Source organism: Haemaphysalis longicornis, unplaced genomic scaffold (genome assembly GCF_048455015.1).
Source record: "Haemaphysalis longicornis isolate Haplotype H1 unplaced genomic scaffold, Haemaphysalis longicornis Haplotype H1 scaffold_8, whole genome shotgun sequence".
NCBI classification, from domain to species: Eukaryota; Metazoa; Arthropoda; class Arachnida; order Ixodida; family Ixodidae; genus Haemaphysalis; species Haemaphysalis longicornis.
Window position 1 is genome coordinate 192,885,043 of NW_027526445.1, and position 27,716 is coordinate 192,912,758.

The following is a 27,716-nucleotide window of genomic DNA, read 5'->3' on the forward strand; positions in this document are numbered from 1 at the left end:
ATGGAGGCCTCGCGGCGTGGTTCGGACAAACCGTGCGATGTCTGCACTGCCAGTTCCTCGCGGATGATCGAACGTATCAAATAGCGCAAATCGGCTTCGTCCGTCGAGGCGCGGCTATCCCACTGGATTGGCTGCCGACGTAGTGACTGAAGGTCATCGAGGCGCTGGCACGTCGTGACAATCTGGTTAATGGTGTTAGGGTTTTGTGCGGCCAGCGCGTTAAATGCCAAGGGGGAAATTCCTTTGAGGACATGGCGCACTCGGCTTTCCTCCGTCATATCTGTATCCGCACGGCGGCATAAGGCGATGACGTCCTCAATGTACGACGTGTAGGACTCACCAGGTCGTTGCACGCGCTCGTCCAATTTCTTCTTGGCGGCTTCGGTACGCATAGATGACGCACCGAAGACTCGGCGCAGCTCCGATGTGAAGCGCTGCCAGTCAGGCAAGTCGCGCTCATTGTTGTGGTACCATGTCTCTGCTATTAGGTCAAGGTAAAAGCCGACGTGCTTACGTGGGAGCGTTTCATGAATGGAGGACCCAGGAACGAGCTAAGATCGACGCGGCGATCCGCAAGTCATACCGGGCGGCCCTGGGCCTACTCAACGGCACGAGCAACGCGGCCCTCGCGTCTCTGGGAGTGCACAACACGCTCGCGGAGATCAGCGAGGCGCAGAGAGTGGCGCAGCTGGAACGCCTGGGGTCGACCCGGACGGGCCGGAGACTGCTGCAACGCGTAGGACTGGGCTGCCCCTTCGAGGAGGAGGACGAGCTGATCCCGCTACGAGACGACATAGCCAACAGCGTGGTGGTGCCCCCGCTCCCGAAGAACGTCGCGCCGGGACGGAACTCGGAACGGAGAATGGCGCGGGCGTGCGCGCTCGCCAAGGAGTACAACGAGAGAGGCGATGCGGTGTTCGTGGACGCCTCCAAACATCGGGACCGAGACGACGCCTACGCGGTGGTGGCGGTGCGAGCCGCCACGGGAGAACTACTGAGCGCCGGCAGCGTGCGCGCCAAGTCCGCCAGACAGGCGGAGGAGGCGGCGATCGCGCTGGCCCTGCTCCACCCGGGGACGAAGACGGTGTTCAGCGACTCCAAGTCCGCGATAGCCAACTTCGCCAGGGGCACGGTGTGCAAGACGACGATGCGCGTCCTTTCCGGCATCGGAGAGGGAGCGCGCAGGAACACCAGCACGACCATCCGGTGGTTTCCGGCTCACATGGGCCGGGAGCTCCGCAACGGCCACCGAAACGTCAACGAGGTAGCCGACGCCGCGGCCCGTGATCTCGCCACGTGCCGAGCCGCGCCAGCGACGGACGCCGACGTCGACGAGGAATCGAGCGAAGAAGAAGGCTACGACGCGGAACCCCTGACCACGTACGGCGCGACGCTGCGCTGGTACAGGGAAGAGAGGCGGGCCTACCCTCCGCCCCATCCGGGGCTCGCGAGGAGGGAGGCCGTGCTTCTGCGGCAACTACAGACTCGGACGGTGCTGACGCCGGCGCTCGCGCGCCACGTGTGCCCGGACCTGTATGAAGACTGTGTGTGCAGTGTTTGTGCGCGAGTGACCGCGGACCTGACCCACCTAATGTGGGGTTGTGAAAGACACGACGCGAGTGACGGGAGGCCGACCCTCCCTCCGGACGTTACGGACTCGATCGGCTCTTCGGAGCGCGAACACCAGCTAAGGGCTATCCAGCGGCTCGAGGCTGCACTGGGCAAGCAACGGCGAAAGGAGAACCCGCACTCCTCTCGGCCTCCTCCTGCGGGAGCGAGGGCTAGGGGAGACAGCGGCGGCACTCCAAGTAGCCCGCGCCGACCAGACGCAGGCCTCGGGGTCGGCCCGACGCCGCAGTGAGCGGCGAAGACTACGGGATGGTGAAGCCCTGCGAGCAGTAGTATTAACTCTATGCCTGCGAGGCCTGACCCGTCCCCGACTGCAGGAGTACCAATAAAGTCCTTTCTCTCTCTCTCTCCGCTTGAGGCAATCGTCCCATCGATTGAAGGAGCTGACTCGCTCGTAATGATCCAGCCAGTCCTCCACGTCCTCATGGGGAAGCCCAGTAAAAGACCGGGGTTCGCGCTGCCGGCAGGTTATTGTCCAGGCTGGCGCCGATAAACTCGCCGAGGGAGCACCCATGGCGGCGTTCACATCGGTAGGGCCACCTTGCGTCATAGTGATTGCTTGCGCCTTGCGCCGACCTGAGCGGAGCTCCAGGGGTAGGCCGGGGGTCGAGGTACACGGGATCGAAGGAGCTTACCTCCACCACTTGTAAGGCGCGCACCAGTAGTCTTGGGGAACGTCTTTATTAGGCGAGCCTTGTCCTACGTGACAGGGAGCGAGCCCCAGAGAACAACCAAGACGGGCGTTGATGATGATAGACAACTGATGACGATGATGAAGCATGATTGCATGTGGAAGACAGGCCTCCGGTGTACGAGTCCACTGGCGCATACCCTTCTGCTAGTACTTCGCACATACCGTTTGTGTACAACTACCGGGGGATTGTCCGGACGCACATTCCTCTGGTGTCGGGGCACTAACCAGCGCTTACAATATATCATCATCACCATCATCATCACTAGCCTGTCTACGCCCACTGCAGGGCAAAGGCCTCTCCCATTATTCTCCAATTACCTCGGTCCTGTGCCAACTGTGACCAATTTATCCCCGCAAACTTCTTGATCTCATCTGCCCATCTAACTTTCTGCCGCCCCCTGCAGCGCTTGCCTTCTCTAGGGATCCACTCTGTTACCCTTAATGACCAGCGGTTATCTTGCCTTCGCATTACATGCCCTGCCCAAGTCCATTTCTTCTTCTTAATTTCTACTAATATGTCTTTAACACCTGTTTGCTCCCTGACCCACTCCGCTCTCTTCTTGTCCCTTAATGTTACACCTATCATTTTCCGCTCCATTGCCCGCTGAGTCGTTCTCAATTTAAGTTGAACCCTCTTAGTGAGCCTCCAAGTTTCTGCCCCATAGGTGAGTACCGGTAAGATGCAGCTGTCATACACTTTCTTCTTCAACGACAATGGTAGGCTGCTATTCATTATCTGATAATGTCTACCATATGCACCCCACCCCATTCTGATCCTTCTAACTATCTCTGCCTCATGGTTGGGATCTGGTGTCACAATTTGGCCTAAGTATATATATTCGCTTACCACTTCCACTGCCTCGCCATCTATCTCAAACTGCTGTGCTGTTCCGAGGTTATTGATCATTACTTTAGTTTTCTGCATATTAATTTTCAGGCCCACGGTTCTACTCTGTTCGCCCAGTGCGGAAAGCATGCTTTGCAATTCGTCCCCCGAGTTACTTAGCAAGGCAACGTCATCAGCAAATCTGAGGTTACTGAGGTATTCTCCATTAACCCTTACTCCCACCTGTTCCCAATCCAACGTTCTGAATACTTCTTGTAAGCATGCTGTGAATAACATTGGAGAGATTGTGTCTCCTTGTCTGACACCCTTCCTTATAGGTATTTTACTGCTCTCCTTATGGAGGATGATGGTAGCTGTAGACCCATTATAGATATCCTCTAGTATTCTTACATAATGCTCATCTACCCCCTGGTTCCGTAATGCCTGAATGACTGCTAGGGTTTCGACCGAGTCAAATGCTTTCTCATAATCTATGAGGGCTATATATAGGGGTTGAGTATACTCCGCGCACTTCTCTATCACCTGATTGATCGTGTGAATATGGTCCATTGTTGAATAACCTTTACGGAACCCTGCTTGTTCTTTAGGTAGACTGGAATGTAAGGCTGCAGAAAGTCTGTCAGCGATTACCTTGGTAAGTACCTTGTAGACGACTGACAGTAAGCTCATCGGCCTGTAATTTTTCAAGTCCTTCATGTCACTTTTCTTATGGATTAGGATGATGTTCGCTTCTTCCAAGATTCCGGTACACTTGCGGTCATTAAGCATTGCGTATACAGGTTTGCCAGTTTTTCAAGTACAATTTCTCCGCCATCCTTCAAGAGGTCTGCTGTTATCTGATCCTCACCAGGTGCTTTGCCCCCTTTCATTTCTTTCAAAGCCTTCCTTACTTCCTCGGTCGTTACTGGTGGGATGTCTATCTCCTCTGAGCTACTTTCTCGTTCGGCATTATCCTGGCTGTCCCGGCTACTGTACAGATCCCTATAGAACTCCTCGGCCACTGTGACTATTTTATCCATATTTGTGATGACATTGCATTGCTTATCTTTAAGTGCATACATCTGATTTTTCCCCACTCCAAGACGCCTCTTCACTTGCTTTCAGGCTACCTCGGTTCTTTACAGCGTATTCGATCCTCTCCATATTATACTTCCGTATGTCAGCTGTCTTGCGCTTATTGATTAACTTCGAAAGCTCCGCTAGTTGTATTCTTTCAGCGGGGGTGGAGATTGTCATGGTTTGCCGTTTCCTAATTAGATATTTCGTTTCCTGTGAAAGTTTACCAATATCCTGTCTAGCCAAAGCGGTCTAGCGCAAGTTATATAGCGATGCACCACCCTGCACCACCTTGAGCTTGTACCTCTTATTGAGCCTAATTACAAGAGCTGCTACCATTTCGTTAATGCTGTAGTATTCGTCTATGTTGCCAGCTATGCTTTTATTGACTAGAAATCCCACTCCCAGTTCTCTTCTGTCCTCTAGACCACGGTAACATAGGACGTGTCCATTTTTCAGCACCGTAAAGGCTTCGCCTGCCCTCCTAACCTCGCTAAGCCCTATTACATCCCATTTAATGCCCTCTAATTCCTCGAACAACACCTCGAGACTTGCTTCGCTAGATAAGGTTCGCACGTTAAACGTTGCCAGGTTCAGATTCCATAGGCGGCCTGTCCGGATCCAGTGATTCTTAGCACCCTCTGCTGCGTCACAGGTCTGACCGCCGCCGTGGTCAGTTGCTTCGCAGCCGCTGGGGACTGAGGGCCGAGGGTTAGTTGGCGTATTCATGGGAGGTTGTGGCCTGTACTACACCAGGGTGGCCAATCCTGCTCTGGTGAGGGAGTGCATTACCGGCAATGGTCGCCGGGATCAGGCCGCACCCCAAGCCCCTTTGCGCAATTCCATCAATACGCGGATTTTTTTTTTTTAATCCGGTGGGAATTGTCTGGCACCGGGATTCGAACCACGGTCCTTCTGCACGCGAGGCGGGTGTTCTACCTCTACGCCATCGCTGCAATCGCCATCGCTACCTCTACGCCATCGCTCTACGCCATCGCTGCAAATAAGTAGTAATACGACCTTTCTCGCATGCGAATAAAATGTTTTGAGCTGTGCTTCGTCTTTTTATTCAATATATATATATATATATATATATATATATATATATATATATATATATATATATATATATATATATATATATATATATATATATATATATAACTGGCATGCTGGCGATGGGGCCGAAGGCGTGGTGAACACAAAGTAAGAAACCTCGGTAACAGCAACAGCGGAGGGTTTATTTCGACGTTTCGACTTCGAGACAAGTCTTCTACAGAAGACCTGTAGAAGACTTGTCTCGAAGTCGAAACGTCGAAATAAACCCTCCGCTGTTGCTGTTACCGAGGTTTCTTACTTTGTGTATATATATATATATATATATATATATATATATATATATATATATATATATAGGGAGTAGTAGAACTTTGAAGATGGTAGAGAACACAAGAGAAGAAAAACTTCGAACAAGGTAAAAGCACGATTGTGGCCTACGTTTCAGCAAAGAGAACTTGCTTTCCTCAGGGCGCTGAGGAAAGCAAGTTCTCTTTGCTGAAACGTAGGCCACAATCGTGCTTTTACCTTGTTCGAAGTTTTTCTTCTCTTATATATATATATATATATATATATATATATATATATATATATATATATATATATATATATATATATATATATATATATATATATATATATATATATATATATATATATATATATATATATATATATATATATATATATATATATATATAAGAATTGGCAGTCAAGAAGACCTCGGAAAGCAAAGGGGAGGATGTAGTAGCTCAAGATAAAGAATTTGGAAAGAAAGAAAGTGGAGAAAAAATGCCCGCCAGGCGGGCATTTTTTTTCCAAAAGACAAAAGAAACAAAAAACCAAAGCCCCTTTATTAAGATACAGGTGGTCAAAACGCAACCGGAGTCGAAGTCCAAAATCCAAGCCCATCACCATGATGTGCCCTCCTGTTATGTGAAGTTGGCTTTCCTGTACTGCGTTTTCGATTTGTGACGCCGTCGGCGAGGCACAGAAAACTTTGCCTTAAAAAAAGGTTACATGCGTAGGTGAGAATCGACGTAAGGCGAAGCTTTCATCGTGGCACAGGAGGCTTGAAATGAACTTGTGTAAGGCTTTTTTTCGAGTGTTGCTGTGCTTGGCATGGTTGCCAATTTTTCAGAATGGTGAGCAGGGGCGAGTGCGTCGAAAAATACGCGAGGAAGCGAGACACGTTGATGGTTTCGACCGCCCGGGTGAAGACGCCACCGATTCCAGGCGCAGCTAAACTAGAGCGCGACACACGCATGAATCGTGAATCGGGCCGCGCCAGTCGTTGCTCCGGCCTGCCCCTGGGACGCGATACGTGGGGGCCAGCATCATCCGGTGCAACCTAAAACCCAGCGTTGCACTCGGCTGGAGAGCAGCGCCAGCAGCAAGCAGCAGCAGCCCCCCGCAAAACATTTAGAAGGACAAAAGAAGGCCAAGACAACAAATCATCGTTGCCGTTTTTTCGAGTAAACAATCTTTAGCTCTATCATAAGTGCGTAAAGACTACTCATTGTTTCATATGATTACAGAGTTGAATGGAGGACGGATATCAGAAGGAAGCGCAACTTCTCAACAAGCTTGTGCTTTGCTATCTGTAGTGACGGCTCGCCGTCACTGCCCCAAAGGGCGCGACTATAGAAAAAGACGCCACGCGCAATTCAGAACAAGCGCAGACCGACTCGTTTTAAAGCGAAACTTTCTATGTCTCACTGATGGCCTCCGTGCGCACCACAAAACGCACTGCGGGAAAGCCAAATTTCTCTGATGATGATGATGATCGTCGTCACCAAGCGCTTCTCGTGGTCGGAATCGAACGTATAGGCCTTTCTCTTTATGAAGTTGACGTATATCCGATTGCGTTATCGATTTGGAGAGGTGTATATGGAGGGACGTGACAAATTAGGCAGAAAAATCATGTCAAACGACAATGGTTGAACGCGAAGCTTCGTGTGAAATCAAACGGCGAAGAGTCAGAGTCAACTACGCGAGAGTCAACGGCAAACCTCAAAGGACCAAAGTCCGAACTCAGACTACACCCAAGGAATCCCTCACAAGAAAGCTTCGCGTTCCGCCATCGTCGTCGTTAGACTGAGGGAGGCATGCACCTGGCGTAATCAACATAGCTTAAACCGCAGCCCCCAGGTCAAAGATAACTGAAAACACTCAGATCGGGAAACCCTTATGCTATATTCTTCCTTCCACGTTGCCAGGCGAGTATAAACCAGAAGCCACAGAAACATACGTAATGCAATACACATAAACATGAACCCCGAACATACACATGAAGTTTAAACTCCAAAAGCTCATGAAGCCCAAGTCAGTAACAAACGCGAGAAAAAGTCGCCTCCAACAGACATCGACCCACGGTACCCCATACAATGACAAACCCTACACGCTGCACACTACCTTCCAATAAAGTTAGTCTTCTACACGACCTGCTATTTACACCAAGTCAAGTCTTGTCGGGGAAACTGTCCGGGATTTTCTCGGACAATTTCGAGTGGACTTAGTCTGGATGCCGGAGAAGTCGAGGGACGAGCGGTGCACGTTGCTTATTTTCCCGCGGCGAGTACCTGTGACAACATGGTTGTTACGCGGCTGTTCAGGCTCCCCCTTCCCCCCCTACCTGAGCGATGGGAAATCTTGATGTCCAGCAACGCCACCTAGAGGCCAGTCTATGTGGCGTTGTGTCCAGCCCCGATCGACGCAGCAAGAGCTCGCGTCCAGGGGCCAGGAACTATTTGACTCGTATGGGACTCGTGAATACGGTTCCACCCCGTTTGACGCCTGCGAGCGTCACCTGAAATGGGCTCAGTAGAAGTTGTTCCTCCTTCTCCTTGAACGCTTTCCGCGTCCATGGCACGAGGTTCCTGCGGTGAAGCCACGGTCCAGTTCACAACAACCGCAAATTGAATCGGTTATTTTCACCGGGCGCCGTCAACATAGCTTAGGCAGCAGCCCCCTGGTAGCAGGTAACTGTAAACACTCAGATCGGAAAACCCCTATACTACACTATCCTTCACGCGTAGAAGAGGATTACGAGACAAAAAAATCACGAAAAATCCACCCCGAAAAAACAAGAGAGGAGCGGGGATATTTAATTCGGGTGCAAGGCAAATAAATATGCGAGAACACAAGCATAATCGGTGGCGGAAAAAACGATGACGCTGAGGGTGCTGAACGAAGGACCGTGGAAGAAGAAGACGAGGACGTTCCTGGCTTTGGTCAGATGTTGCCTACCCCGTTCCGCCTTGTGTTTCCCGAATGAACGGCAAGTTGTAAGCATATGCTTGCCATATTTGCTGTGGAAAAACGCACTGGCAATCTTTTTTGCCGATACGTAAAGTTATCTTCAGGTGTGCAGTCTGCAGACAGTTTTGCTCCTTATCCGTAGTCGCAGCCATGGCTGATAGAAAAAAACTGCAAGGAGAAATAGAACGATGTTTAAAGAAGGTCGGCGAAGGTGTGGAGTTGTTCGAGGAGATTTGGCAAAAGGTCCTCACGGCAACCAATACGACCCTGAAAGAAAAGTATGAGTCGGACCTCAAGAAAGAGATCAAGAAGCTCCAGAGGTTGCGAGACCAGATCAAGACGTGGCTGGCGTCGAGCGAGATCAAGGAGAAGGGTGTCCTTCTGGACAACCGCAAGCTAATAGAGACGCAGATGGAGCGCTTCAAGGCGTTGGAGCGTGAGGTGAAGATCAAGGCCTACTCGAAGGAAGGCCTGGATGGCAACCTGAAGGTGGACCCCGCGCAGAAGGAGAAGGAAGAGATGACCCTGTGGCTGTCCAACTCCATAGACACCCTGGGAATCCACGTGGACCAGTTCGAGAGTGAACTGGAGTTGCTGACCCCGGGATTAAAGAAGAAGAACGATAACCAGGGTCGGGTGGATCAGCTGAAGGCCCTGCTTGCGCGGCACCAGTACCATGTCGTGAAGCTCGAAACGCTCATGCGCATGCTCGACAACGGTACCATCGAGGTCAGCAAGATCAACGAGATCAAGGAGGACGTGGAGTACTACATCGAGTCCTGCCAAGACCCGGACTTTGAGGAGAACGAGTTCCTGTACGATGACCTCGACCTGCAGGACATGACGGACTTCTTGACAAAGGCCGGAATGGGCCTCAGCCTAGAACGCACTAATAACGGCGGCACCCCGGATCAGGCCGCCACCAACGAAGACGTTCCCACGCGGGCCGACCTTTCGACGTCCACAAACTCCGTCTCTCCAGTGTCCAACCCGGTACCCACCAACAACACCAGGCCTGTCGTGGGCAATCAAGGGGTCGAGACATCACGGAGTGGGGTAAAGCCTACAGTCAGCGCAACGGCAGTCGTCAACAGCAAGCCGCCAGCTCCTCTCGCTTGCCGGAACAAGAGCACATCGTTCCATGGCAGCGCTGAAGGCTCGTCATTAGACAACTTTAAACGAAATCACCCAGTGGCTTCCTCGGCAATGCCCTATGCCGTTGCGGCAGCAGCCAGCGCCGTGATCCCTCGCTGTTCCTCGCCACCTACGGCTCCCTCCACTGACGGAGCCACGAAATTTGCCGGTCATTTACACCGGGCCTCCTTGGCCACGCAGAACCAGCATAGCAGTGCCAGCGCAACAAACACTGCCAACACTGCGCCTCAGCAGCCGGGAAAAATAGGAGCGGCGATCAACCCCGAGAGGCGGGCGCCAACACCCGTGGCAGACTTCTGCTTGCCGCTATCTAGCTCGAAAGACTGGCCCAGCTTGCCGACTGCGACGACCTTAGCGCGTCTCAACGGCCCACCTGTCGCCAAAGGTGTGGATTCTGCGCCAGCATCGAATTCAATGGCACAGCAGTCGCGTCTGAGCAGTTGTCTTGGGAATCGCACAATGCCATCATCATCCCAAGAGCACATGATACAGAAATCACTGCTTCCGCAGTCCCTTCACCGAATTATTTGGCAGCCCCAACATCAGCCCAAACGTCTGCCGGGGCAAGCGGAACCTTTTGTCGAAAGAGGCATGTTCGGACCGATTGCGCGGCCACGGAAAGAGGTGCCGCGGCAGGAGGCTGCGGCTGCGAAAGAGGCGCGCACGGCGTCCTCAGGAGCCATGCCCTTCGTGCTGACAGCACCGCTCTCCGAGGAGTGCCGTTCCCAGCTACGCTTTCTCGAGGCCGCCTCCAGGCACATGCCCCAGCCGGGAGACTCCGAGCGGCTGCGGCCGAGTCTTCAGCGGAGGCCCGTCGAGGTGCCCAGCTACTACCCACAGTGCCTACCTCAGTGCAACATGGGGGCTTTCTTCACCAAGCTCTCCGCCGAGGCGCTGTTTTTCGCCTTCTACAACATGGAGGGCTCCACGGGACAGTACCTGGCAGCCAGGGCCCTGAAGAAGCAGTCGTGGAGGTTCCACACCAAGTACATGTCCTGGTTTCGAAGACAAGACGATCCCAAGATCATCACGGACGAGTACGAAATGGGGAACTACATCTACTTTGACTTCGAGACATGGAGTGAGAGGCGCATGGAAAACTTCACCTTCGAGTACCGGTACCTAGAAGAGAGAGACCTGAACTGAGCTGGTCCACTGGGGTCATGCCTCGGACTTTGCACTTTCTGAGCCACCATCCGCTTTTTGGACTGGGCTACCCTTGCTCCCTGTGCCAGTATGCTGTGCTTTCAGTTCCGCCAATAAAATGGAAGTGACCGTCAACTCGCAGTTTTCGGAGAAACCGTTTCATCGCTTTTGCCCCTTTGTAAGGTAATGACACGCAAGACGAATGTTTCAAAATATGCAGGCATTAATCGCTGAGGCTATAGCTCAAGATACAGTTGAGGTTTTGCGGTGGGGCTGTGTGATAATTTCGTGCTGATTATTGTATGTTCTCCAGGACTTTGTTTCACTCTCAGAATAATAAATGTTTAGCATTTGTAAACTCAAAATTTTCAATTAGAAGTCGCAAACGAAAAGGGATGTTTATGTCATTTGATATTTTTGCCTCCCGACAGATACAGGGGTAGGTGGATGGCAGCACTGTCTGTTAGGCGTCGAGCTTAGCCGGAGTAGCCAGAGAGCGCTAACGCCGCGTGGTGACCAATTGTATAAGGCAAACCGGGCCAAACACGCGAGCCGCTGCGTAAAAAGACGTGCCTCCAAGGTCGTTAGCAAGAAATGTGTGTGTGCGTGCCACCATAAACTGCACGAGCCCGCCCGGGCGCGTATATGCGTTTCCTAGTCAGTACACCCAACCGTCCCCTGAGCTTGCTTATTGGGGTTGTATTACAGCATAAACGTACCTAAAGCATACAAAACCACCCGAACTGAAATAAATAACAACCAAAACGGACCTGAAATGGTTGAAAACCACGGTGTAGAAAAATATTAAACAGAAATAGCTGAAACTGACCTAAAAGGGGAAAACCCACAAAAACGTACAAGAAGCACTAGCTGAAACTGACCAAAAGGCAACCAAAATACCCGAAATTCAATGTATAATGCATAAAGATGTCATGAATAGATTATATGCGTGAGAACAAATGTTAATATTCAAATATGACAAACCCTTAAAAAGGGCAGTAACGCGATTTGAACCCGGGTTATTATGCTTGCTTCGCAGGAGCGGAACTACTACACTACGAGCCCAAGCGGTTCTGAGCGATCAAACTGAGGGCCACATGCACGTGATCACAGCTTCAAACATGGCCCTAGATGGCACCGTGCGTCGCTTGGGTGTGCTGACCAGGAAACGCCTACACGCAGCCCGGGCGGAATTGCATAGTCACCCGTTGTTCTTTACTAACCGAGGGACCGACCGCGCAATCATCAGTGGTTGGAAAAAAGGTTCTTATTAAATTACGCGGCACTGCATACAAGCGATCGGAAGGGGCTGGAAAGATTCTTTGAGGCCTAAATCGAGATAGTGAGAAAGAATGAAAAAAGAAACAGGTAAAGATTCTTTGGTGGGTGTTTTAGAATGCGTGACCACTTGGCCGCTCTCCCTTGCACGTTGCGGCTCAGCTCGGTGCGTACGCCTCGCCTCGGCTTACTAAGTCTGCCACAATGCGTTTATCGCACCAGTGGCGCTTAGAGCTTTCACCGCCCAAGTGGCCGTGCTTGATCGCTCGAGCAGCGGCGCTGCCTGCCTGCATTTCGTCGCCGCCACTCCCACTCCTTGCTCTTTCGCCGCCCTGCAATGGCTGCAAAGGCGTGCAGGCGGTCGCGTCACAAGTAGCCCCGTCGAGGCACACGCAGCGGCGTGCCGTGCTTCCACTTGTCGCCCCCATGGCAACGGGTCCATGTTGCGCAGCAGCTTTCGCCACTCTCCAAGGCCACTCTCCACTCTCGAAGGCTCTTTCAGTCTGTCGTTTAAGGGATGAGCCATTCACATGGCGGCGGATTACCCAGCGAAGCTGTTTTGGCTTAGTTTGGTTGCACACATTCACGGAACAAAAAGCTCTAAGGACACTTAAGCGCGCTGTATACGGGTTGTGAATGCGAAGCCACGAATGTCCAGCAGAACGCTTGTGGCGCCTTGCTTCCGCCTCGCGCTGTAGCAGAGTTTTGCAATCTTACCGTTTGAGACGCTCTGCACTGTGGTCCGTCTTAATGCTTTCTAATGGCTTCGATATGCCTGCATGTTCCTGTCATCTTGCGACGGCAGAGTTGCCTGCGGTGGCGACTTTGTTGACGTAGTCGCGCTGCGCCTGCTCCGTCTTGTCGGCCGGCGGTGTCCATGTGACTGGCCCTCTGCATCTCTCGCGGCTCGATAAGTGCTGGGTTGAATCGAGCTAAGAAGCTCACACGGCATAGCGGAACTCGGAAGAGCGTACTTCCTTCTTTATAGCCGCGCTACTGAGACACTCGCGCTTCATCTAAGCTCTACTTATATAACAAGAACCGAGCGCCGAGCCACACTAGAGAGTTTTAGATGACCGTGTGTGCCGTCGGTTCCATATATGTTGCGTTCGTGCCGCCGGGACCAGCGTGCGCATGCGCGCGCGGGCACGCACGGCGAGGCGGGCCACCCCTCAGTGGAACAAATGAGCGGGCACGGTAAGGACCGGACGCCCGCAATTGGAACTGAGCCAGCCTAGCGGAACGAATGCCCAAATGCCCAGTCGAGTCCCCGTATGGACAGAACACGCGGTATGCTCAAACCCCCCACTATCTCCACCCTGTCCCGCTGCTGCGTCCCGGCTATCTCCCTACCCAGAGCCGCCATGGATGCTGGACGGTTCTCGGGCAATCCGAGGACTGCCTTCGGAACGACGGTATCATAGGAACGCGCATGAGCGCCGGATCTCGTACCGGGCAGTTCGCGGACGACGACCAGGGACTGATAATCGCGGAGGAGGCTGCTTTCTGCGCTCGGACGACTTCTGTTTGCGGATTTTTTCCCCCGGCTAAGCACCGCCCTTTCGAGTTCTAAAGGTGAACTTTGGGGCAAAAACGCTAGTACGGCGCAACGCGAAGACCCAGACGGCGACATTTCATTCGCGCGTAGGTTCCTACAAGACTGACGCTTTCTTTTACACGTAACGCCATCTACAGGTTCGCTTTAAACTCTCATAGCCCATTCTTTTAAGCAACCGGTAGCGAAAATCAAAGCCCTTGTTTAAAGGGAAAGATGGTTAAAACGGGAAGCTTTCTCCCATGTGTTGTGGCCGTCTGCCAGCGCCCCCTACCTTGTGTTAAGTGGACGTTCAGGGACAGCCCCAGGGGGTCGGTGCCCGCCCGCCATGGAGCCGGCTGTCACATGTATCCTGTACCCTACTCTCATGTCTTAATTATTAAAGGTTATCACCTGCCAAAACGTGAACATGGTGTCAGAAGTTGAGGACTAGTACCCGCACGCAAACTTCGCCAGGCCAGCCGCTGGAAACCCGGACTCATCAGAAGTTCGGCGTCTTCGTCAAGCGTCGTCGCTAGGCCTCCGCCGCCCGCGCATCGAAACAATGGACGGGGCTTCCACAGCTACTCGCCCAGTGCCGCCAACGCCGTCGCCGTACCAGATTTCACCGCCGGAGCCTTTCACGTTCCTACCGGAGCATTGGACGACATGGAAGAGGCGTTGGGAACGGTTCCGCACCGCATCGGGACTGAACGGCAAGCCGGAAGATGCGCAAGTAAACTCTCTCGTCTACTTAATGGGTCCAAAGGCTGAGGAAATTTTCCCCACTCTCCCCATCCCGGCCGACAAGCAAGAGTCCTACGCCGACGTGTTGGCTGCGTTCGAGGCGTTTTTCATCGTAAAAAGAAACGTCGTTTACGAGCGCGCTGTATTCAACAGACGCTCACAGCGTAAGGGAGAATCGGCGGCGGAATTCATAACTGCGCTGTACGCGCTAGTTGAAACCTGTGACTATGGGAACCTCAAAGAAGAGCTGCTCAGGGATCGGATCGTAGTCGGGGTCCGGGACAAGAAGCTGTCTACGAAACTCCAGATGGAAGGTGATCTCACGCTCGAGAGGGCAGTATTGTTGACTAAGCAAACAGAAACCGTCGGTCGGCAGCAAGAGAACCTGAAGCAGCCGGTCGACCCTTCATCTGCCGAAGCGGCCTACGTGGATAGCCTGAAAGTGAAGTCACACAAGGGAAGAAAACCCAAGCAGGGAGGTCCGCCAAAACAGGGGAATGAGCCAGCGCTGAAACAACCCTGCTACTGGTGTGGCAACGCAGTACAGCATCCCAGGCAACAGTGCCCTGCTTCGAAAGCCCAGTGTCACAAGTGCGGCAAGCAGGGTCATTTTGCATCGGTCTGCAAAGCCAAGCGACTACGACAGATCATCCAGCAACGTGAGAGCACGCAAACAAATGATGAACAGTTCTTTGCCGGAACAGTCAACGCTACGACGAAAAAGAAACCGTGGAAAGTTTCAGTTGCCGTCAACGGTCACAGTGTTGACTTTCGTCTGGATACAGGGGCAGACGTCACGGTTGTGCCAACAGGTCTGCTATCAAGGCTGGAAAAGCAGATCACTCTTCTCAAACCCGACAAGCTCATTCTTGGACCAGCAAAGCAGCGTCTAGACATCGTTGGAGTCCTGAATGCGACAGTCTCATACAAGGGAACGAGTGTCACAGCAGACCTGCACGTCACAAGGGGCCTGGACGAACCACTCCTTGGGCTAGACCTGATAGAGAGCTTTGGCATCTTGCAACGAGTAAACGGAGCCTGTTCTACGCAGTGTCTAGACCCAGTCAGCGAGTACCCAGAACTATTTCAGGGCTTGGGGAAAGCGCCTTGCGCGTACAAAATCAAGCTGAAGCCAGAGGCAGAGCCCGTGGCAGTTGCATCCCCAAGACGCGTACCAGTTCCCCTGCTAAAGCCAGTTGAGTGCCAACTCCAGAAGATGGAAAAGGAAGGAGTCATCACCAGAGTGAGTGAGCCAACAGACTGGTGCTCGCCAATTGTGGTCGTGCCAAAGAAGAACGGTGAAGTGCGCATATGTGTAGACTACACAGCGCTGAACAAGAGCATACAACGAGAGTATCACCCAATCCCTAGCGTAGAGCCGATTTTGGCTACCTTGGGACAAGCCAAGTACTTCTCTCGTCTCGATGCATACTCGGGGTTCTACCAAGTGGAACTGCATCCCGAATCAACGCTGCTCACAACATTCATCACTCCATTTGGTCGGTTCAAGTTCAACCGCCTTCCCTTTGGCATTTCTTCGGCTCCTGAACATTTTCAGAGAATGGTTCATCAGCTTTTAGAAGGCCAGGAGGGAGTGGCGTGCCTCATCGACGACATTCTCGTGTGGGGCAGGACGAAAACCGAGCATGACAGTCGTCTCCTTGAAGTCCTGGACAGACTAAAACAGAAGGGACTTACACTGAACCGTGACAAGTGTGTGTTCGCTCAGGAAACCGTCCAGTTCTTGGGCCATGTGATCAACAAAGATGGCGTGACTCCAGACTCAGACAAGATTGCGACCATCGTTAACAAGCCTCCTCCAACAGACGTGACCGAACTAAAGAGATTCTTGGGCATGGTGAACTTTGTCGCACGGTTCATACCAAATCTAGCTGTCAAGGCAGCTCCTCTGAGAGACCTACTGCACAAGGACGTCCCATTCAGCTGGGACAGCGCTCAGCAACGTGCATTCGAAGATCTTAAAGCTTCTTTCACATCGCAACCACTGCTTGCTCTCTACCACCCTACAAAGGAGACGGTCTTGTCTGCAGACGCGTCCAGCTACGGGCTGGGTGCTGTTCTTCTGCAGCGTCAGGAAGACAAGAGCCTGCGAGCCGTTGCCTACGCTTCAAAATCGTTGACAGAGGCAGAGAAGGGCTACTCCCAGATCGAAAAGGAGGCCCTCGCCATCACATGGGCATCGGACAAGTTCAAGGACTATCTTCTTGGTTTGAAGTTTCATATTGAAACTGATCACAAGCCTCTCATCCCTCTGTTCACTCGGAAGCCAGTGGATGACCTCACACCAAGACTGCAACGCCTGCGTCTTAGGATGATGCGATACGACTATACGATGCAGCACGTACCAGGCAAGGACCTGGTTGTTGCTGATGCATTATCCCGGCAGCCACTTGCAGCACATGGAAGCACAGACCTTGCTGACGAGGTTAGAGAGTTCGAGCAAGCCCTCATCTGTCATGTGCACGTCCCCGACGTGAGCTTACAGACTCTTGCGAAGGCACAAGGTGGAGACCTCGTTTCCAAAGCCATCGTGGACTACCTTCAAACAGCCTGGCCGAAGGTGAAGTCCCAAGTGCGGCAGGAGTGTTTGCCATACTGGCAGTTCAAGGATGAACTTACACTACATGACGGAATCATCATGAGAGGCCAGCGCTACTTCATACCTGCAGCCCTAAGAGCTTCTGTGCTCGGTTCTCTCCACGACGGGCATGAAGGCATCACGAAGTGCAAAAGGCGAGCCAAACTGTCCTGCTGGTGGCCAGGTATAGCGAGAGACATTGCTGACACCGTGGAGAAGTGTGTCAGCTGCATGGAGCAAAGACTAACTCCAGTCCAGCCGCTCATGACCACCCCCTTCCCAGACAGACCGTGGCAAAGGTTAGCCATGGACTTGTTCTATGCCAACGGGAAGTGGTACCTGTGTGTGACGGACTATTACTCGCGCTACATTGAGATAGCACTACTGGAAAACCAGAGACCCGAAACTGTCATCCAGAAGACAAAGTCTATCTTTGCAAGGCATGGCATTCCTGAGGAAGTGGTCACGGGCCGCAGTTCCGTTCGGAGTTTCTGGCTTTTGCCAAAGACTGGGGCTTTCGACACATCACTTCAAGCCCTAAGTATGCACAAAGCAATGGCTGTGCTGAAGCTGCGGTCAAGATCGCCAAAAAGAAAATAACGAAGGCATCGGATCCGTACAGGGCTCTCTTGGCGTATCGAGCAACACCACTGGACAACGGGTACAGCCCGGCCGAGCTGTTGTTCAGCCGTCGGCTGCGAACGCACATCCCTTTGGCACCAGAACTGCTGAAGCCTTCAGTTGCAGACGCAGCAGCCCTCAAGGCTTCAGAGCACAAAGCCAGAAGTCGTCAAGAGTTAAACTACAACAGAAGGCATGCTGCCAGAGAGCGACCGGAGTTTCAACCTGCCCAGAAGGTTTGGATCAAGGACCTGAAACGCACTGGAACAGTGCTTGCGAAGGCGGATGCGCCCCGCTCCTACATCATTGGCACGGACCAGGGCACCGTTCGCCGAAACGCTAAGTTCTTGGTTGTCCATCGTCGTGAGAGTGCCGAGGAAGATCAAGTCTCCGTTGACAGCTTGCCTCCCCCGCGCGACACACTCACCGACACACCCAGCAACGCGGCTCCCTTGGCACCACTATCTCCGCAAGCAGCTGGACCTGGGACAAGGTCGCGATCTGGGAGACTGATCCGTCCACCGCGCCGTTATGGCTATACTTAAAGGGGGAGATGTTGTGGCCGTCTGCCAGCGCCCCCTACCTTGTGTTAAGTGGACGTTCAGGGACAGCCCCAGGGGGTCGGTGCCCGCCCGCCATGGAGCCGGCTGTCACATGTATCCTGTACCCTACTCTCATGTCTTAATTATTAAAGGTTATCACCTACCAAAACGTGAACACCATGCAACCCGAGTCAGAGTCCAACATTAAAGGAGCCATGAAGAGAAAACAAAAGTTTGTTTTATTCGAAAGATTAGGTGTTTCATAGTACCCCAAGCGCTTTCCCGGAAGCAAATGATGCTTTATTCACTGAGAAATAAGGGAATTTAAGCCAAAATTTTAAATCTCCCGCTAAAATTGAACATTCCGTGACGTGTACAATGGCGTCATAGAGCCGGTCCATGAAACAGATACTTAGTATGTCGACTCCATATAGCACCCACACGCGGGAGTCGATCGAGACGGCGGCCATTTTAAAAATACTAGTAAAACCTAGTGCACCCGCAGCCCTAGTCATGGAATCGCCTGATCCGGAGAACAATTAAAACTCTCGCCGAGGAGCTCGGGCTTGCATTTAACAACCTCACACCACAAAAACGCTCAATGCTTCTAAGTGCACGAGCGGCAAGAGTTGTGGGATACGCGGTGGACGGGAAAGCGACCATTCCGCGATAGCCACAACAGACGAACGCCCAGCCGTCGGCACCGCTGCCTCGTCAGCCCCGTCGCGACGGACGAATATAGACTGGTACGCATGTGCCGTATTTTGATTACGGTTAATAATAGTTCAATTTCAGTAGCAGTATCGCTTATGCCAGTTGGCCGGTGTCGTGTATGGAAAGCCGTTCGCGCCAGCTCTCTGCTTCGACCAGAAAGATACGAGCGTCAATGCGCGGTGTTTACGGCATTTTTTCCCCCAAGGTCAGAGCGATTTGACGAAGTCGGCGACGAGCGCCAGCATGTCCCAGGAGTGAGCTAACGTAAGGGTCCCTGCCGTAATCACTTCCTCGGAAATGAAGCGAGCACACTCGTACTTCCTTTAGCTCTCTTTCTCCTCCGTTTGCAAAGTTCACAAAACGTAGCCACTTGCTTCGCCTAGGTTCGTCGTTGGGCAGCACATGAAAGGAGATCTCCTCACCGGCGGGGATGTCGCACTCCCTCGACGATTTGCCCGTACTACATGGGCATTTCAAAACGCAGCAACGAAATTTCATTGTAAAGTACTCGACCAAACTGAAGTTTTCAGTGGTTGTAAACTGGAAACGAGCTCGTAACGACAGCAGCAAGCCAACACCATTCGAAACTTACGCGACGACTGGCACTATCTCGTCGCTTCTTGCGGTTCCTTACTTCCCTCGTTTCTATTTTTACCTTTGCTGGTTGGCGATATGACGGCCAACCTCCTGTGAAGGGATTACGATACGAAGCAAGGTCGCGGCTGTGCGTGCTGGAACGGTTCGTTGGCCCCGAAGAGCCTCGAACCCGAAAATTCGTCTGCGCGACGGCGAGATGTCGAGCTCGGCCGGCGCTAGTTTCGTACGCATTGGCGCACACGCTTGCGAGTTCGTTCGGACCTTCAACCGTTTACTCCACCGTTCTTTGTCATAAAAAGAATGTGCAGTATGTTTCACGGGCATTTAGCTCGCTATGCAAACTGTAAGCCCTGCCTAACATGCGTTTGCTTTTGCCGGCCTCCGCCAATCGCAGAGCATTCCCAAGTGACATCACAGGTTCTGTTGCGGAAAATGAGCTGGTGGGTCGCATGGTCATTTTCTTTTTTCCTAATTATGTAGCTTATTTGAGCGAAGTTTGCGTTATAAGTGGTGTTGACCGTCTTCGGGTCCTAGGACTAGAAATATCGGCATCAGGGTCAGCAGCTCAGTGGCTCCGATCTGCTCGGCAGAAAGCCGGACAGATGCTCCACCTCGTTCGCCGCATCGCTCAGAAGTCTGGCGGGGCCTGCTGGACTGTTGCCCGTCTCCTAGTGCGCGCCGTACTACAGCCACGGCTTGTGTATCAGGCCCAGTTCCAGCACATGACGCAAGCGGACTGGGCTCGGCTTGAGGCCATCAACAGGGCCGCCATGCGCACCATTACTGGCCTCCCTCGCATAACACCAATCCCGCCGCTACAAGCCGAAGCCCAGCTAAACACCCTAGATGAGATCATCCATCAGCGTCGTTCCGCTCGCCTGCTAAAGCGTGGATATGTACCGGAGGCAGCGGCTCTCGCTGCGTATATGGGCCACGTTCCTGATACGATGCCAGCCTTTTCTGCGGCTAGACCGCCCTGGCTCTACCATCAGGTGACGGACAACAAGCCTCTGGCAAGGCTACATGTCCGAACCTCTGGCCTTCATCAACCTCCGGATGCAGCCCTCCTTCATGTCCGTCACTGGGCGCCTGCGACGCGGACACGAGTCATACAGGCTTTCGTGGACGCCGGGGCACATGACTGCCTCGTAACCACAGCCTTGGCTTGTCCCTCTCACCCAACCTTAAACCAGTGCTGCGCCTACGAGACCCTCCGACCTCTCCCAAGCCTGTTGGCAGAACTTACTGCAATTCGGGATGGTCTCCAAGCGCTCTCATCGACTGTAACTACCGGTGTGAAACTGGAAATTTACACGGACTCAACGACGGCGATACGTGATCTACGTCGCGTTGCGCGTAGCACCAGCATGTCGGCACGTATTCACGCGATCCTGGACACATACCCATGCCCTGTGCGTGTATTGTGGGTTCGCCGGGACATGCTTCCTGCCCACATAGCGGCGGATCGCGCCTGTCGCCGTATAGACCTACAAAGGCCGCTGCCACTTCTTCCGGTGTCCACCCGAGAAGAACTGCTGGTGGAAAAGGAGAACCTCCGCCGCGCCACGCGTGCTTTACTTCCACCGCGTGGAACCGACCTCCCCAGTGGGCTCGCTCGCTGGGAGGAGGTCCTGCTGCGGAGGCTTCGAGTTGGGGTGGCATTATCCCCAGCAGTGACCCACGCTTGGCCTGCCCGCTATCACGCACCGTTTGCGGACACCTGTCCCTTTTGTACGGTCCCTGCGTCTGAAGCCGACACGAGCCACCTTCTATGGACCTGCCCTGCCCTTCAAACCTCTCGCCTGCAACACCTCCGGGGCACAGGGCTCCATCCTGGGAGACCCCCTGATCTACAGCGGTGGATATGGGGGCCTCAGTACCGGTCTCTGCTGACGTTTCTGCGTGAAACCAATGTAATGTTGTATATATGACTGTTATGCCGTAAGGCAAACTCTCGCAAAAAAAAAAAAAAAAAAAAAAGTGGTGTCGTTATGGTTCTAACGAGGCAATCTTTCGAATGAACCAAACTTGTGTTTTCTCTTCATGGCTCCTTTAAAACTGCTTCGACGGTGTCGGAATGGAGCGATCGGATAGACGTCGTCGTCGTAACGGGCCCAAACTCCATCCGGCGGGAAGCCTTCCGACTTGTCCTGGCCTTCCTCGAGGAAGCCGACCTCACCAAACGGCTGTGGCCCACTGCCTGCCTTATCTCTTCCTTCCTCTGCCGCTTTCTCTGTCCCCATTTTCTCTCACCTATCCCCTTTCATCCCCCCTTCCCCCGGACTGGGTTGTATGCTGGTGAACTCCCAAATGAGTTCAAAATGTCCCCAGTCCGCTTCCTTTCAACTTTATGTTTCAATAAATCACTTACCTCACCTTGCGCTGTAACGCGAGGTGCCCAGGTTCGATTCCGACCACGGGAAGCCTTTTTTTTTCTCAGAGTGCTTGATGTGCCTCAGCTTATTACCGCCAACGTTGTGTGTCACCCATTGAGCATAAAGTTGGCTTTCTTGCAGTGAATTTCCGCTTTTCGAAGCCACCAGTGAGGCATAGAAAGCTTCGCATTAAAAATAGTTTCGCTGTGCAGGGCCCACTCGTTCTGCCGTTAGCAGACGGGGTGCGAGGACCAGCCGCTATAAATATTCGTTTTCTCAAGTCCCATGATTATTTTTTTTGTTAATTTTTTTATCTTGCATCAGCTATGCGCGTTGTTGCATAAATAAATGTCGTATTTATCAGGCCGGTTTAGGAGCGGGGCGAAGCCTTAGCGTGTTCAGTTGGAAATCGCGTTGGAAATAGCGAGTTTGGCACATGAACGGAATATCGCACCCAGATGGCTCCGGCCGGATGAATAGAAGAAGAGGACTATGACAACGGCAACGATGATTCTCCAGATTGGGTGGTTCAAAATAACGTGTAACCTTGGTTACGGAACGCACCGTAGTGAAGGGCTTCATTTTAATCGCGACCACTCGCGCCGAAATCTCTACACACGGGATAGGCGACCGCAGTTTTAGTGACATGCCCCTACAGTTCATCATCCCCACGAAGAACTTAGCACCCCTTCTGCAAGCCGCTGCGAACTTTCACCTCGCCTTGTACGCATAAGACGACCAGCAAGTCTCACTTCACGCCGCCATACTGGTGATTCATCACTCCCCGCAAGTCACGGAATCCCAGTGTATCCCCGGAGAATTTACCCTCTAAACCGCTTGCAAAACAACATATAAGGAACGCCCAGACCCCGCACCAGATCCGGCGCTCACGATTAAAACCAGTTTATCCCCAAAGTCAGACACTTTCGCCCCCTACACGCCGCTACATACCAAAAGGTGACTCAGACGCCCTCCCCTTGCAGCGCACTCTCATCCAACTCATGCACCTTTGCAGGCTCTTGCATCAGCTATTCGGCCTACAAGAAACCGATGCTCTCCGCATTATCAAAGCCATACTCATAAGCCAGTTCCCCACGGAGAAGTACAAACTCAACATCGCTGTACCTCAACCGTCGTGGTCCCATGGGTCTGCCTCCAAAGACGGCCGCACGAAAACTCGTTCACCTGGCGTCCATATAATACGTGGGAGCAACTACCAGAAGATCATCGCATCTCGTGACTCGAATGGCTCAAGCTCAGGCCGGCAGGCAGAAATTAATCAAGGAATCCACCAAAGAAGAAAGCTTCGCGTTCAATCATCGTCGTTGTTACACGGAGGGGTGCACGACTCTGTCTTACCATTATGCTAAAAATTCAATAAGAAACGGTGGCAAGTGTGCTCAGCATTTCAGACAAAGTTGGGTTTGCAGCAATAATTTTTCTCGGTGACGCCGAACGAAATGGGCGGAATCCTATCCGCAAACCGCTTCGCTGCAAGACCCGAGAGCAGTGCGTAAGGCTGAAGCAGGTGACGAATAACGCGCTGTGCGACAGCTTCCGTTGTTGACGGGTGACGCTGGCGGGATCACACTGTGCGCAGTAAAAGTCTTCAGCGAACGACCAGCAGTTTCACCATGTGGCAGCACCTCTGTTTGATCATCCTAGGTCGGGAACGGTTTTTTGCACTCCATCTCTCACCCCCGCATATTACAGTGACCCCGTCCTATCAGTGCGAGGTAGCGATTTTGGTGGTTGGGTGTGAAAAATCAAGACAGACAGCTCTCTGCGAGTTCGGGAAGCAATCTGTTTTGATTTTTAGTCCAACCGGCCTTGCCGCTACCTCGCACTCACTATCCAGGACCGCCGCATATATATGAATGTGACTAATAGCAATAAACCCTTTTTCCTCTATAGGTATCTACACGCCGTCTGGCATGCGACGGGCTGTACAAGGTGAGCATACATGTGGCAGCGCCGATGCCGGCTGCATAGTAAGCAGCCACAATATATATAGTACCTAGAATATACTAGGCACTATAGCCACAATGCATTCGCGGTGAGCGCGACCGTGGGTTGCGCTGCGTGTGACGTCACCTCAGGGACGCGCGCCTTCGTGGCCTGTTTCCCTCCTTGCTGCTGGCTATTCTCGCTCAGCAGATGTTCCTTTTTCTTCGAGTAGCGTGTCCGATTATGCCGCTTTTATCTTCGCTGCGATTTCTACAACTATTAGCGATTGAGCAACGCTGAGACAGTGCAATTGAGCGGTGAGATTGAACCAGGGAAAGAGGAACACGAGGGGAATCAGAGGAGGGCGCTGTGTCGTTCAACGTGGTTGGCAGCGATACAACCAGGTACGTGGCCCATTATTCGCCCCGTGATGGGGGAATGCATATTCCAAAATAATGTGTGCACTTTCCGCGGTTGAACATGCCAGACGTCGCAGAAAAAGTAGTGCAAGATTAATCAGCTTTGTGCGAGCAACAGACGTGATGATTTTCAGTTTGCCTTATCGCTTGTCAAGCCTCGCGCTGAACCAGTGGTGTACCGAGCAATAGTCCAAGGCCTCGAAATGCAACGAATTATGCACAATTATAAGTGTGGCACAAGAGGGAGAGGAAAAGCGGAATTGCACGAAAATGTGCACGTGTGCCCCATCGAGCAACGCTCAGTATTTACGACAGCTTCATTTTGGCGTTACGAAAGAACCTCGAAGTTTAATAAGCCGAGGGTGACACATCTTTCAGAAAAAAAATGGCTCTAATCTACGCCGTGAAGCTGTGAAGGAGGGTGGACTGCGAAGCTGTAAACGAGACCCAGAACGATTACCCATGCGGCGTCACTTGAATTCGCACACGTGGCTCCACAAAGAGTGAAACCGGAGACTCTGCCAGCCGTTACCGGGGGTTCGCCGTGGCGGCGTCCCGAACGCAGCAGTGTGGGTGCGTCGGCAGAAAGGAATCTTTCGAAGGGGGAGGAGGAGGGCGGCACGCGCGGCTACTGCGTCATCTCTCTCACTGCCTCCCCCTCACTCTTGTTTCACGTGTCGCCTCCGAAAAGCGCCCATCCCCACGCGAGACGCTGAATACAAAACCCCCGTCTGCCTCCCAGTCTCCACGTGTGGGCGTAGCTTAGTCGGCAAGACGACGGGCTCTCGCTCCGTTTCTCTGTGCGGGCCCAGGTTCGATCCGTGGCGGTGCCAGTAGTTTGTTTGTGTAGCCAGGGTGTATAGCCAGTAGCCAGAAGCAGCCTGGGACTTCTGTGCAGCCAGTAGTAGCCTGGGAGTTTTCTGCTGACGCGGACACGAAAATCTCCTTGGCTGGTTATAGGTACACTGCTTCGCAGTAAACTGTTCCGATTTGTAGGACATCTTTATATCGTTTTCTCGGCATCTTATAGAATACGTGCAATGTGAGCCCTGCGTGTGCGTGCATGCGCGTCATCAGCGATTGTCTTGAGTGCTCCCTCCCCCTCGAAACACCTCCAAAGCCTATGGTTGCGGCGTAGTGCGCAGTAAAGAGAATTAAGCCACCGAAAGGCGCGTTCACTAACCTCAGAGAGAAGGTAATGCGAAAGTCGTAGAAGAGCTCAATCCGGCTGAAAACGACCTTGAATGACGTTACAAATGACTCGACCTTGACCTACCTAACAAGGCGAGAGAAGTAGCGAGAGAAGTTGACACAGATGTGCTCGCTCAGACCGACATTGTTTGGCCTACACCGGCTGAATGCATGACCGGTCAAGAAGAAAGGTCCGATCGTTAGGCCTGCGCAACTGGAGCAGCGGGATGCCTTGTTAGGAAAAAAAGATTTTTAATGGAGCATCAAGAACTGATAAGCATCTCTGAGAACACGACCAACCATGCAAGAACCCTTCTGACATATGATTGGGACTAGGACTGGGAGGTCATGCCTTTGCATGACACGCCAACGGAAACGTTGTAATTCGCGAAAAGACTGGTGATCTAGTAACAGCTGAAACATCGGAGGCAGGCCTGTCTCCTAGAGTGCTTTGTGGTATTCGCATTCGCAACAAATGATTCACTTGGGCCCTTTAAAAGGTTTAGCTTGTGGCAGCAAAACATTTAAACAAGTAAGCTGCATTGCTGTCATAGAAGCGTACAATCTATAAGCAATAGGGTGGACGAATCGGAATATTTATTTTAAAACTGCAAATGTTTGTTTTTGGTCTCGTAGAAGCATTGCAATGAGACGATTTTAGTGTTTTCGGACATTTTAACATGAAAACCTTTCATGTGCATAGGTCACTGATTTGATTGTAGGGTTTAACGCCTCCGACGCAACGCAGGCGATGAGGCGCGCCGCAGTGGAGGGCTATGGATTAATTTTGACCACCTGGGGATCTTTAACGTGCGCCGAAATGTCGCACACACGGGCGTTTTTGCTTTTCGCCTCCATCAGAAAAGCGGCCGCTGCGGCCGGGAATCGAACCCGAGTCCTTGTGCTCAGTAACACAACGCCTCAGCTACTGAGCCACCGCGGCGGGTCTGTGCATAGGTCAACTCGTCAGGATGTTTCTTGTTCCACAACAGATACCGATACCCTTCCACAACCGAGCCTCGAAATTTCGTGGCGTAACAGTGGACTACCAAGTAGGTTGTGCACAGCTGGATAGCATAATCATTGTCACACTATACCGTCGACCTAGCTGATGATTCTGTGTTAGAGTTTCATAATTTCTTAGATAAACGAGTGCTTGCCTATGTTAATACAAGTCATATTTAGGCTGTCGTTTAGAAAGATTTCGACAATAATTCGAGCAAGGAAAATGCGAGAAAAGTAGACTGAAAAATGCAACAAACTGCAGCACACGGCTGTAAAAGCCTTATAATCATGCGAATTGGAGCAACACTAACCTCGGTAATAATTTACACCTGTTAATAACAAACTGCCACAGATGTGTCATTACAACTGGAGTTTTGTCATACCAAATAGTAGACCCATGTGGCGATTTGTCTCAAAATCATGCACCACTCCGCCTAACAACGACGATGGTTGAACGCGAGGCTTTTTTCTTCGATGCATTCCTTGGTTAATTGCTCGGTTCGCCAATCCCACACTACCAGTATGTGCTACTCTGGAGGTGTGAGCCACTTTTCTGCAGGTATACTCTCGGGGTCTACGGCGTGTTTGGGGTCTACGGCGTGAATCGATACCTTAATTCTGCTTGGCTTATACGTGAGTGATTTTTCAAGTGGGTGGTGGTCCAAGGTGTTAAACTTCAATATGGGACCGCTGGGCTAACGCCCTAAATATGAAAATGTGACCTCAGGCCTAAATTTCTGAGGATAACAGCCCCACGGCGCACAGAGCTCCTTCATTCTCATCGTACGTCGAGCTGTGCTTAACGGTGTTGACGCTCGCCTCAGAACATGACGTTAGGCCCAATGTTACCAGCTATTCTAGTAACGTTTGTTAGGCCTATATACGTCGCGCCGCCGCGTGCATGCGTCTTCTCCTCTTCTAGCTGCACATCAACCTTGAGCGGAGTTTGGCCTAACGAAGCTAGCTGTCAACAAGCTTTGCAGGGAAGCGCTCTAATTTCTCTACACTTCACCCACTATCATCACCACCGTCACAGAAATGTGACTTTCTTTCCGGCAGTGCGTTTTCGTGTACGTGCGGACGCCATCGGCGAGAGGCTGAAAGGTTCATTTTAATAATGAAAAATACAAACGGCTTTTGGAGATGTTCTTGTAGAAAATTAAGGAACCTTCCGTTAGAAAGTGCTTCTGTGGCTGCAGCTGTAAACAGCGCACATTATGATTTTCTTTCCTTTTTTTTCTGTCAATGTACAAGAATAATTTTGTGCTTACGCATCCGCCCAAATACAGAGGTGGCAGAACAC

General features: G+C 52.1%; 1 protein-coding gene and 1 pseudogene across 1 annotated transcript in view; one reads left to right on the top strand and one right to left on the bottom strand.

Annotated features, from left to right (window-relative positions):
- Window positions 1-27,716, bottom strand: part of LOC144149863 (neuroglobin-like) — a 65,778-nt gene that overhangs the window by 15,768 nt on the left and 22,294 nt on the right. The gene's annotated exons all lie outside the window — the stretch shown is intronic.
- Window positions 8,694-10,844, top strand: LOC144149710 (CCR4-NOT transcription complex subunit 3 pseudogene; annotated as a pseudogene).